At 42.7% G+C, this 14,102-nt stretch overlaps 1 long non-coding RNA gene across 1 annotated transcript in view; it reads left to right on the top strand.

The window, feature by feature from the left end:
- The first annotated feature begins 4,339 nt into the window (after positions 1-4,339).
- LOC138473700 (uncharacterized) overlaps positions 4,340-14,102 on the top strand; it is a 106,163-nt gene continuing 96,400 nt past the window's right edge. The window contains exon 1 of the long non-coding RNA XR_011268863.1: positions 4,340-4,507. This is a non-coding gene — a long non-coding RNA (uncharacterized lncRNA). The remainder of the gene's footprint in view (positions 4,508-14,102) is intronic.

Genomic DNA, 14,102 nt, shown 5'->3' with positions numbered 1-14,102 from the left:
TTGTGAAGGGTTTATGAAAATAAATGTTGGGCAAGACACCTTAAATCAAGTTACGTGCTCACAATTCAGGGTGCCATCTTGGTTGAAAAATAGTACCAGGTGTATGAGGTATATCATCAAGCTCTCAGCCAAACAAGTGATTCACAGTTTTTCGAAAACTTCCGGGCAACAGATAAGTCCAAAAGGCAACCTCTTAAATCAGTAAAAAAATATAATTGGTGTAATACATGGAGTAAGATGCCATTAATGGAAATGTAACAGCAGTGGATGTAGGCAGCCACATGATCAATGCAAGATAATGCCTTCACCGATACATGTGCAAAAATGCTGAGTTCTTGAGAAGAGTCATCTCAAATGAATACATAACCTAGCAATAGTGTTGGCCTTGCACATTACCACAACCAGTGATGCCCTCTCAAAGGCCTCATTAGGCTGCCTTCTTTCTGGAGCTGTTCAAATTACTAGGAAACATGTTCCCTCACAGCCAAACTGATATTATGATCGCCTAACACCATGGGTATGTCTCATTTATTGAACACCGTTTTGTGTGGAAACTCTAAGAATGACCTAACATAGCCAGAACCTAATCAATATCCCTCCATTGCATATCTTAATCATCACTAACTTCGCTAATGCACTTTTCCTCCATTTCTACAACCTGGTCTGATGATATAACTCAACATTCTCTGTTCTGCTCATCCAAGAACGTTTCCTCCTTTTTCTAACACATGTATCTTTACAGGTGCAAATCTGCTTTGAATTCAATCTCTGCTTTACTCATTAATGGCAATGGGCAGTTTGCAATATGAATTGGCATTAATCATGAACTCATCAAGGAAACACTTCCTCTCAAACCTCTCCCCACACTCCTTATTAATTATGGTGTAGTTTGTCCTTACACTATTAATTAAAAAGAAGGCATGACATGTTTTCCCCTTTTGAGAGTACAACATGGGGGTCATGTGGCCAGCAGCTCCTGAAATTTTGAACGAATGACTTGAAGTCTGACCTCCGAGCTCACCAGCCATTTTCACTCTCCTGATATAAATGTTTTAGTGAATGTCCTTTGGAAAATGTATTTTAGGGTAGTGGACTTTGCAGCGATCATAGAGTCCTTACTCTTTGGTCACCTTTTGGCGGTGACCTTTGAAGATATGGGCAATTTTCTCATCAAGATGGTTGGCTCAGTACTTCTTATATAATAGTTGTGAGGGAGGGTGTAGGAGAAAAGTAAAGCAAAATGAATAACAATGAATAAATAAAGTGATTCAATAAATAAAAAACAGATAAACAATGACCTTAAGGCCATACCCCCAAGGAACATCTTGTTAGCGAATCCCTTAGGCCTTTTTTTTCTTCTAGCAGACTTTACAGGGTTCAGATGCACTATTAGAGTGTGCTTGCCATTGCTTTTTTTTTACAGCAAACATTTGGACATGCATGGAGAGTAGGACTGGAAAAGGGCTATTGAGCATGCATCTGGGCCAAGGTCATCTCGAGATGTATGTGTGAGCCTGGTTTTTCAGACAATTCTATACTTGGACGTCTCATACAATGTGGGGCCACGGACGATCTTTTGGATGCATCCTCTCAAATGCATTGTGCCCAAAAGCAAGAGGTAGAGAGTTCTACTAAAAACAATTCAGGTGTACAAGTCGTGAGGAGGCTGACTATAAGTGATACACTCACAAAGCCCCTAAAAGGACCCAGGGGTTTTCTCTATGACAAAAAATGAAGCTTTCATGTTTCAGGGTTATGTTAGTATTGATTTAAGATTTTGGGTTGGATATATTGGTCTGGTAATTGTGGTAACTTGGCTAATTGGAATGATATTGGTTCTGATATATGTGTTATGTTCTAATAATGGGCTGGCAAATTACTTGTTATCTAGTCTTGTATGGTATTTTTTTGTGGTCTGGTAAGGGGTCCAGAGACCCTCTTACAAAGTGTTTTGGTATATAATGTTAATAGATCTCATGCAGTGGCAATGGATCAGGGTAGCCCACTGTAAGGGGCAGAACGAGTGTGTATAGAGTGAGCAACCCAACCCCTTTCAATACAACTCAGTGATGTCTCTGTATTTGATCGCCTTCCCTCTCAGGATCACACAGAAAGTGGAGACACAGTATGCGTGGAACATGAGTGAGTGATTTCAGAAAGAGTGATGCTAAACAAAGGGACAGTCATGGCCATGTGTCAATCAAGGCAGGTGCTTATATCACTAATTATAACAGTGCCATGTGCAAGTACATTAGAGCCCTGCATCATTTCACACGGGAGATTAGACACCCAATTTCTGCTTCAAGGAACCTTCCATTTTGAACGTTTAACTATATTAAAATGCATATTAGTATTGAAGAAAGGGAAAATAGGTCTAAAACAATGGGGACATAGTCCACATGGTTTGAGAAAGTTTTGGAGTGACAGAATACATCTACAATAAGGGCCCCTAAAGATACAAATGAAAAACTGTGTGATACAGTTGAGGAATTGGGAGCGACGAGAAGGGCCAGACTTATACATTGCTTGGTCTGTAGATTGTGGATGTGAAACAGGATGAACTAATTGATGTTTTCACTAATGGAGGGATGCAAGCACCTCAGGGGACACAAGTGGTCGTTCTGACTGTCGAGTGCCTCGTGTTTGTTGCAACTGCTACTCTGCAATCCCAACCCCAAGCAGGGCTAGTAGTGCACCATCCCGTGGTGAGCACACATGACCTGTGCCCCAGCGCCTGGAGGGGTCACATGACCTATGTAGACACAAACACCTGTAGCTTCCCCTTTATCTGCATCTCAGGCTTGGGGTAGTACTCATTATGGATGGGACAGTGGGACTTTTCAGGCACCCCTTGGGCATGTCCCTGAACTGCCACGAGCTGATGGGGATTGTAATCAATGAATAACGGTCCATGTGCTCCATGGCCTCCAGGTGATTAGAGAATTCTGGTAAAGATTTCCTGAACACTTGTGAGGAGCCTCAGCATTGTATCTAGGAACTCAAATTGGTTATACAGTGCCACAATCCTGCCTTGACTGACATGGACAAGCTCATGTACCAGGCATCTCCCAGCTCTTGCCAAAGAGACTTACTTTAGAAGCACAATGGCCAGAACAAGATCACAGAGTAGTAGATGTATTACATCAAGCACATCATAGAATCATAGCTGCAATCCCAGAGGTGCGTCCCATGGGGAAATATGTAACTGCCACCAAAGCAAGGAAGGATTCCCAGCTTATCACTTAGATTAATTGAAAGTAGTGTTTACACAGCTGTCAGGTCTCACAAAACTAAACAGAACAGCTCAAGTGGTAATAGGTAACTCTTTTGTCTCTGGGCTGCAACCTAAGCTTCAAGCCCAATTGAAAAAATGTGTGTGGGATGCAGAATACGCCCTATTTGAATTGGGTACAGTTGTGAACCACTGTGCAGCATGTTAGTAACAAAAGAAAGAACATATTGAGAACACGATTATGGTGGTGCAATTACAGAATTTGCAGTGGCAGGGACCCTCAATGGAAAGAGCGGGTTTAGAGGTGGATATGCGTAGAAGGGGCAGGTGAACAGAGGATCCAAATGGAAAACCACTGGAAGCCCCTGGTATAAGGGTAGATATGTAATGACCAGGAAGGTTGGCACCTGCGATCTGGTGGGTCCTGGGACTGTGGTTGGATATGCTTCTTCACTTTGCCAAAGCCAGATGAATGTCATCCAGGTTAAGTGTTTTTCGCCCTGTCATGCCCTCTCCAATTGGCTGTTGGACACTGATTATTTAAAAGTGCTGGGGCCGAGAGTATTAGGGCCTCATTCCGGCTCAGGCGTTAACCGGTTTACGGCGCCGTAAACGGCGCCGACCCTTAACGCCTGATTACAAGGTTCCCTTTGCGGGATGGCTGTTTAACGCCTGCTTTTTGCAGGCGTTAAAAGCCATGCCGCAAAGGGACCTTGGCGATAATTACGGCACCGTAATTTACGGTGCCGTAATTATCGCCTTTCCCCATTCCCATTATGCCCTATGGGGCAAAAATGGGAATGGGGAAGGGGCCATTGGTGAATGGGGAATTACAGCCCCACTCACCTTGGAATGGGGCGGTTATTCCGCCATCCACCATGGCGGAATTGCAACCTTAGCGGCATGGACCATGGTGCTAATAGCACCATGGTCCTCCGCCAAGGTTGTAATGAGGCACTATGACAGTGACACCAACCCCTGCTAACTGGGCTTGAACCGTGATTGTCCCGGAAACTGCCCCAATCATCCCTGATGAAGAAAGCAGTCCAAATACTTCACATCTGTCTAATTTACTTAGCTATTGTCTTTCTAATCTGTATTTTACAGATGGTGGGCAGCAGAAACAGAGGCAGCTACAATGGTATGAAAACAGAAAAGGAAAGGTATATGAGTGGGACATGATCCTATTTTCCGGTAGCATCATGAGAAACAAGCAAATAAGGTGCTGTAAGGGGCTGCACATGGTGGCAACAACTGTAATAATATGCGATTCAGGTAGGGAAGAAATTAAGAGTGGTAATGAAATTAATCCATACAGTGATTGTCATTGCTATATCGTAAACTACATGAATTCAAAAATATGTAAAACAAACAAATTGGTTGTGTATTACTGAATTGTCTTTGTTCGGTCATCATTAGGTTGATGCAATGGACTATGCCTGTTCTATCATACATGTAAATCCTATGGTAGGTGCAGTCTCCTTTTCTCTGCATGTGTCTGCCTTTCATGTAACATCCCAATTTCGCAATTACTCAAGGGGAGCAGCAATCAGGATGATTCAAAAGCATCAAGTAATAATGCCCAGAATGGGTAAGAGGGATGGTTGTGATAAAGTGTGCAATGGGGTAAATAAAGCCATTGCCGGGTGGAGTGTTTATCAGAACCAGTCTCTTATTGACTGTTTAGGTCTTCCCAAATGTACAACAAGGCGTATTACTGGGGCAGAGCAAGTGAACACAGAGGGTGACATGGATGAATTGCATGTTATATCCACCCTGAACTCAGCTACCAGAGACAATCTGACACAACTCATTTGCAGCATCGCAGACTCTGGAAATGCACTGGATTTCAGGAGTGTAGAGTTACTAGATTTTCAGAACAGTCTGCTGGTGAACTTCAGAGAAGATGTGTGATCTCACACCTAGCCCCGGGAACATGGTGATGATTCCACCATCTCAGAAGATCATTGGCCATGGGGGAAGATGTGTCGGTATAGCGGCTGGGGTTGTTGTGGACTGCTGTGCACCTTCCAAAGTAAGGGCCCAGTCACTAGCGTGTGTGCACCAATGTACCAGGTTATACCATTGGTATGAATGTAGTAGGGACTGGATAGCTCATTGTGAAATATACGAAGTGAAAATGAAATCTTTTACTGTGGCCCTGTCAGACTCCACAGCTGCAATGTCTTAGCAAGCTCGCAAGAGGTCCGGTCCTATTAGTCACGAACTGGATACGTTTATAGATTTACTGTTTTCTTTCAACCCAATCAGAGTTGTACAGAAATGGTTTGTTGTCTTCTGAAGCTATTCATTTCTCCCTAAAAACAGTACAGGGTACATAATGTCTACATTCAGAATGTGTGCAGAACTGGATCGCTTTAGTCCCTCAAAGGTTTTATAATATTAGTGAATTGTTTCTGCCGGTTGAAAGAATTATAGATTTAAAAAGAGAATTGCATTTACTGAAAGTTATTATATAAGAGGAACAAGCATTTCAGACAGAACATTGTTATACCACCTTCTTCACCTCCCACGATGTAGTATGTTTTCTCAACCAGAGTAACAAAAAGCAATGTTAAGGACCACCTTTAGTTTAATAATATTCTCTGTACTTTTGGCAGATTTTCTAATAAGATGTTGTCGGCGTAGGGAAACTGGGTGCTCAATGCATATTGCTGTCCCCGGACCCCGGGAAGTTTTAGTTTTCTATCCTGCTGTGTTGTCTGAAGATACCTTGTATAAAGCCAATGAGCTAGATGAAGAAATCAATGTCCTGATTAGCATTTAAAATTAGATGACAATTTAGGCGGGAAGCGAGAGACTGTAAGCTGGCACGTGACATGGAGACAGGAAGTGGACATTGAGGTAGGACTAAGCACTGATAAAGGGATATTATTGTGCTTGTGGGAAGTAGGATTTGTCTACTGGAAGGTCTAGTCATGTTTTTCAGAACGTTCTTAGGTTTTGGTTCTGTCAGGTGCCCATTGGCCTATAAAGGTGATGAGTCAGGAGAGCAGGTTAAGTTAGTGCATGCAGTGTTTTCCGTATGTGTAGGATGTTATGTTTCTAGTTTTGGAACACACAATAAAGCTGTTAGTTTCTGTCATTATTTAATGTTGATGTGTGAGCCTGGTTTCTCTGATAAGAGTCAGTGTTCAGAATTGGAGGCATGTCTTCACAGGTATCTGGTTATGGATCGACATTGGTGAGTGGTGTACCCAGAGGCAAATATATGACCTTCTGTTGCAAAAAGGTGCACATTTAAGTATGGCTGTGAGCCCACTCCCTAAAGGTTCTCCCACTTGGAAGATAAACAAAAATGAGGCACCTTCACGGAATAACAGTCACATAGTTACATTTATTTAGCATCAACAAAACACTTGCATGACAGTTGTTTTGATAGGGCTTCTGCCTTACTTGCAATGCTTAGCCCTTAAATACTATTTTCTCAGCTGTGCTAGCATGATACGTAAATAAAACAGGAACCTTGAAAGGTAACTTCACTGACAGGTTGAACGAAGGTTCAGTGAGTTATTATAGTGAAATACAAATAGACATCCAGGGGGAGGCTCAACAGGTGTTCTTTTTCTATTCTTAGCCTGAGCTCAGGGGAAGGGTCACCACCTGCTGGTATTTGTATGTGCTATTGTGATTGCAAAACCTTTCCTAGCTTGAGAGCAGTGCCTCCAAATTAACAAACAGAGAGGTCAATTAATACTGTTTGTGGAACACGTCAAAACTGTTGTGTGACATTTTATCAAAGAAAAGAGAAAGAACTGGTGTTCATTTAATGCATATCTCGGCCCTTTGAACATCAGTTCTACTATATCAGTTCTACTCTATACTGTCGCATTGGCTTATCTACCTCACCCCTCTTGCCCACTTTATCTCCTCCTTCTCTCCTCACTTCCAGTGCTATGCTGATGACACTCAACTTTCCTTCGAACTTCCCTCTACCACTTCCTAATCCACCCCATCCCTCATTCCCGATCATCTGACTGCTATTCAGGAATGGTGTGCTGCCAATGACCTCTGGCTCAATGCCAGCAGAACTGAGATCCTTCTTATTGGGAAACCTGCACCCTGTTGCCCTCCTGTCCTCTGGCCGCCCTCTTTGGGTCCTCTACCCTCACCTTCAAGTGAAGTGAAAAATCTCACAGTATTCTTGAACTCCTCCCCCTCTTTCACACCTCACATCCTGGACCTTGCCAAGAAGGCCCACTCTCAGCTTCACCTCCTGTGATGCTGGAAATGCATTGGAGGGACAGGACCTCTGTATCCTTGTCCTTTATTGCTTTATCATGTATGTTCTGTCTTGTTTTCCATGCAGGAGTTCATGTGGGACTCCTGGCGGTGCGGCTCTTCCTCTTTTTGGTTTGGTGAACAGACCCTTGCGATACCCTTATGGCCCCCATGGGTGGGAGTACGACCCTGTACTGCTACTGTATGTTTTTGGGCACCTGTGTGTGACCCACAGAGCAGGATACGACTGGTCGCAGCTCCGTGCTGAATTGACAGGTGCCCTGCACATCCTACATTTTGGGATGCCCAGGCCCCATCATTGGAATCAGTGGATTCTTGATAGGAAACAAGATGGCACCTGTGGCCTCTTGCTTTCCATCGCCTGTTACATTACTTTTCCTGAAGTCCCAGGAAGCCCTGACTCTGTCCCTTCCCCCTGACTGGAGGTTGGGTGGAAGTTCCATATATGGTGTTGTGGGGAAGCCCAGACGAGACTGGCTGGAGCCTTCCTATGACTGTATGTTGTGGGTACGCCCATGGGGTGGGACCTGGGTGAATGAAGTGTGTGATGAATATGCATTCCGTGTCAGTATTGTGCCATTGCTCGATTTAACTTGCATTCTTTCTGTGGTCTATCATTGATTCATTTTACCATCCGATTCGTATGCTATTTGGGCCTGATAGCCACGGTCGCATTTTAAAGGAATCGATAATTAAGAGTGGTACCACATAGACCTGTATATATTTGCCATTATAGTATTGCCAGAGTACAAAGTGTGTTATTGTAATTGTACACAATTACAATAACACCCTTTGTACTCTGTCAATAACATGAACCGTATTTATAAAAAGACTGTGTTTTCACTAACATAGTGTGTGGACATTCCTTTGTGAGTGCTTGGAGACTACACTGTACTTAAGAACCAACCCACATCACCTCCTGAGAACTTAAGCCTTGATTGCTTGTCCATAGCTACCGTAATAGAGAATCTTGGATAGGGTCCTCTGTGAGTCTCCTCTACCGTATAGAGAGCAGGAGTACAGACACCTCCCTCAAGTCTTTACAACTCCTTAGAGGCATTCTTCCTTTTCCTCACCCTTACCCAGAAGCTCAATATCTCCAGAGCTTTAGTCCTCTCCTTGCTGGACTACTACACAACCTCTTGCGCTATCTGCCACTTTTTCCCTTTGCCCCTTCAACTAATCCAGAATAGGGCCGCAAGACGTAAACTTGGCCTTCAGTCCAGGGACTGCATCTCTCCATCCCTAAAATCACTCCACTCGTTCCTGGTGTCTGCAAGGATAACATTCAATACCCTCTGCATAATCCACAAGTCTTTCTGGGGCCTGGGACCCCACTATCTCCAACTCTCTCTCCCCAAATACTTCCCTGCTCGAGCCCTCTGCTCTTCTAGCTCAAACTCTATTCTGATCAAACACTTATCCAAGCAGAGAGTGGAGGGCAGATATCTTTCCTCAGCTGGCCCCTCTCTCTGGAACAGCCTCCCTGCTTCCCTCAGACTTGAGCCAGACCTCCTTAAGTTCTGGAAACTGCTCAAAACTTGTCTTTTCTCTACCTCCTTTCCTTTCACCCTCCCCTACTAATCACCCCACTTCTGCAGAGACTGGTGGCCTGGTCCTCATGAGTCTCACAGGTTACCAGGCCCTCTGCCCAGTCAACACCACCACCTACAGCACTTCGCTCTGGTCCCCTCCCGGACAGAGGTGCCCCTCCTGGGACATCCCACCCCTGCACATAGCCAGTGGTCCCCTCCCCAGCACCCCTTGGCACTTCCCCTCCTGGGCACGCTCTAGCACTTGCACTACCTCTTACCTCTCCACCTCTCCCCACCCTCCCTTCCATCTCCCCTACATTTGCTTGTCTGAATACCACAGGGCCTAGTAGGACTGCTATTATTTGATTGCTTACTGTTTTTACTATGGTTTGTTACTACCCTGTTCCCTTCCCTTTTTGCCTTGTGGTGGCTGGAAACACTATTGGGTTGTATAGGCACCTAACAAATGCACAATAAATCCAAAATAAAATAAATATTAGTGGTATCTTATAAACACGTGTTCTGATATACAGGTTGGGAAGAGAAAGGAGGGTTGGTACTAATGTGAATGTAAATGGACATTATTTCTTGTATTGCTACAACTTGCCTTATCAATGCATTACTAACCGATACAGATGAAACAGGAGGTTAGACATTGTAGAAGAAAACAAGCCCCTAAGAAGAATAAGAACACTATCATTAGGAAAGCACCAATTTGCCAGCTAAAAGAGCTGATGATGGACCTAAAGGAGCTGGTCATATTCCATGTGCCAGTGGGCACGTGGGCTTAGTTGGCAATATCATGCAGCTTCTTTATTGCTTCACGAAACGAAGTGGAGGTATCAAGCACATAGACAAAGCAATCTGCCCCTGGGATTTTGCATAGGCCACCCTTTTCTGCAAGTATCATTTCTAAAACCAACCTATTTTGAAGGGCCCGAGGATTACTGCATGTAATTCTACAGTGATATTACTCAATATTTCAGTGGTGTGATTAATAGTTGCTTCTAACAATCTAGCCAGGTGACAGATATCCCTAGAGTTTAGGGCAGGGCCAGACCAGGGGGTGATTGCTTTAATGAGATTGCCAATTACCTGTGCACCAGTATCGTCCTGAGTAACAGTTCTGTGTTGCCTGGGTTGTGAACAACAGAGGGTCTAATAGATACAGATGGAAATATGAATCCTACATGGCAATGGCCACTCCAATGTGGAGGTAGCCAAGTGTAAGTGTTAAGCCCACAAATGAAATACACAGTTGCACACATAAAAGGGAACATCAGTGTCACCTCTCGGATTGGTGAGTGTCATGTTGCAGTCAGCATTATATGCTAGGAATTTAGAACCACTATGCTCAATACAAACAATCCCTGTTATGTTGGAGGACTGGAGATGCATTTAAGGGATAGAAAATCAATGAGGGCTATTATCCAATAGCTGTGTGGCAGGTAGATCTGGCGCTGCCACAGTCACAAAGGCAGCCCGGGAGGAAAAAGTAGTAAACACATCTGACAAAGGGAAAGTAGCATTGTGGAGAACAAGAAATTCACAGGCTACTTTGTGCAGCAGCTGCTGTTGTAAATGAGCATACAAAGAGGAGGAGGAAGAACAGGAGGCAAGCAGATATTAGCTATTCCCTGGGCTACTCCTTTAAATATAGTAATACTTTCTATACGTAATATAGCCACATGTAAAGCATAACATGAAGCAACGAATGGGATCAGAATCTGTTGCAGTGGGAGCCCTTCCTCTACAAAGACAAGAAACTGTGAGCATACATAGCAATTGCTGAGTTGAACCATCTTTTGTGTATTATGCGTAAGGGTAACAAACACATTTCTTCTCATTAATTTGCAATGATAATACTGATCAGGAGGTAAAGTTGCCATCGTAACATTAGGAAAGGGTAGAGGTGTAGATTTTATTGAAAGGGGCCAATACATACCCCATAATACAAATAAAACGGCAAATAGTACAAGCAGGATCCAAAAATATAAAAACAGAAAGCACAATCTTGAATGATACCATTTCCTGTTAATGCATGATACTTGATATTTGAAGGGCAATTGTCTTTTGTCATGAGGAAAATAATTGAGAGGCATGGTCAGTATGTTCGTGGAGGCGGCACATATATTTTTGGAGTGTTAAAAATACCTTGCCAACAGGTAGTCCTTTAAAGACGACAGTCTTGACCACTGGGGTAGCTCCTCTCTCCTGAGAGTGTTCCCAAATAATCAGTTTGTTATTTAGCAATTTCATTAAAGTTTTCTTGGTCTCAGATTATAGTGTGGCACTTTGTTGGTCCTACAATATCTTTGGGGCATACTATGGTTGGAGAAACTGAAGTGATCTAATTTCCTTTAGTCCCTTTGCTGACAACCTTTTCTGGAGTAACCCTCATTTTTTAAAATCAAAAGTCCCAAGCTCTGGAATTTGTAAATTGGAATTGTCAGCAGTGTATCGGTGCCATTCCTTCATAAATAACACCACACAATTATTCCCCATCCCGGTGACCCTTCTGTGGGATACGGAACATGCTGTTCAAGTTTATTTCAACGTTTTCTACACCCACAACATTTGGTGCTTGCATTCCCTATGTTTCAAGAGCATTAATTCACCTGTAATTACAAGGTTGCAATATGTCTAGGTTCACTTAAAGCAGTGGTCCCCAAATATTTCAATACTAAAGAAATATATAGCATGTATTCAAACAATGTTTTCAATCAGCATCAATCTCACTGGTTATTCTGTCAATCTTCCACTCACTTAGTTCAGTCTGTGCTGTTGTCTCTGAAGCAAAAATGCTATTCCAGGCGAGGACCTCAGGGCAAATAAACATGTCAGTAAATCTGATAAAGTTTGACTTAGTCCATGGCTGCAGGAAAACACAGTCCAAATAGTGCAGTGCACTTCCATGGTCATTCATCATATGTTGCCTTTTCTCAACCATGGTACACAGTCCATCTGGATTTACTACTGACGAGGTCCCATCTGCAGGGTGCCATCTGTCAAAAGGTACACATTGGAGTAAGGCTGTAAATCCCCTTCCTAAAGGTTCTCCGACCTGCAAGATAAACAAGAATGAGACACCTTCACAGAATAACAGTCACATGGTTACATTTATTTAGCATCAACAAAACACTCGAGCGGAGAGAGGTGACAACAGTTGTTTTGCTAGAGCTCTCCACCTTACTTTCAATGTTTATCCCTTAAATACTATTTTCTCAGCTGCATTAGCATAATATGTAAATAAAACAGGGTCCTTGAAAGATATCTTCAGTGATAGGGTGAATGAAACTTCAGTGAGTAATTATAGTGAAATACAAATAGACATGCAGGGGGAGGCTCAGCATGTGTTATTTTTCTATCCTTAGCCTGAACTCCGGGGAAGGGTCACCACCTGCTGGTATTTGTGTGTGCTATTTTGACCACAAGATGTTTCCTTGCTTGAGAGCAGTGCCTGCAATTTAACACACACAGAGGGGTTATTTGGAATGCTGTTTGTGGACCAGGGCAAAACTGTCATGTGACATTTTATCAAAGAAAAGAGAAAGAACTGGTGTTCACTTAATGTATATTTCCAACTCTGTGTCCTTTATTGTCTTTAGAGGCACATCAGGTTAGAGGAGTGCATCTTAGTGAAGAAGCTTGTGTTACTACCTCATCCACATCTATGTGGCTTGGTGTAAGGTGGAGCAGGGCGAATGCTGTTGTAGGCCTAAAAAGTCTGATGGGGTATATGTTCTCTGTTTCTACTCCATGTATGCTGCAATAACTGTGAGCTGGTTTCTTTTATGCCTTGTCACATCCTTTCACATTGTTTTTTCTCTGCTTATTTTACTGCACACTTTCCCTGAGTTAGGGCATGGGAAAAGAAGATCCTTCCTTTAGACGAGGAACATCTACGAACCATCTTTTTAAGAGCACGTCTGAACGTCCTAAAGACAAACAAAGTCTTGTACTTCCGAAAGCAATCCGAAAACAACATCTGTCGCTACTGTCCAGCAACACAAAGCATCGAGACAGTGCTTCACCTTCTTCTGCTCTGCCCAGTAACAGACAATTTATGAACAGCCTATCTTCGATCCCACAGACTAAAACATCGGACAACAACCGACGAAGTCTGGTGGAATCAAATGATGAGCGGGGATTCTACATCCTTGACAATAGCAACAGCAAAATTCTTGCATAGCCTGGACCTGGACGGAAAGGCAACAGATCAAAACTTACACAGGCAGGACAAAACGCCCGGAAGACAATGCCCCTTTCGCCCAGCTAAGAAAGGAGAAAAAACAGACACCACAAAACAAAAACCTGCACCAAGTTTGTAAAAATTGTTAACCACGATTATACAAAAAAAAAAGAAAAATCCTTTCTTTAATTAAAGGGACACCCTGCCTTGATTTGCGTTTGCATGTTAGGGCACTGATAATTAACTCCCCACATTATCTGTCTATGGATTAGTTTTAAATACACTATGCCTGAACCGTTTTTCATGTGGCTGTATTATTAACCATTAAATAACATTTTTTTCTCATTCAATTATGTTTATTTCGGAGCACTGTTACATAAAAAAACACAAAATAACAAGACACACGTACAATCATTGTCATGACATTCCAGGCATTCACGTTTTACACATCAATAAATAAATGCATTGCACTATAAGTTGCTTATAATTACATGTGATCAATAAAAGGTGCCCATTAAAAACCTACTCAGAACATAGGATCATACACAAGTACAAAAACCAGTGCATTGTCTCACGAGGTCATCATGGTTATGAGATAAAAAAAAATAGAATAACATACACAGTCATGGTCATAACATTGCTTATTCAACTTTTTATTTGAGAATTATTTTTTAACAATTATTCACAGCAACCCTCTAACTTGGAAGTGCACACTGCCATTTTAGTTGTAACTTGAATCTTGAAAAATGTGTGTTTTTGTACTGTATTCTGCAGTGATTTTATTTTCATTGTTTACGATACCTGTGCACAACACATTTACAGGCCGATTCATGGAATAATTAGCACGGCGCAAGTGGGCAAAAACGTGCGAATCGCAGTG

Source organism: Ambystoma mexicanum, chromosome 8 (genome assembly GCF_040938575.1).
Source record: "Ambystoma mexicanum isolate Mex_15411 chromosome 8, UKY_AmexF1_1, whole genome shotgun sequence".
NCBI lineage: Eukaryota > Metazoa > Chordata > Amphibia > Caudata > Ambystomatidae > Ambystoma > Ambystoma mexicanum.
This window is presented reverse-complemented; position numbering and strand designations above follow the sequence as displayed.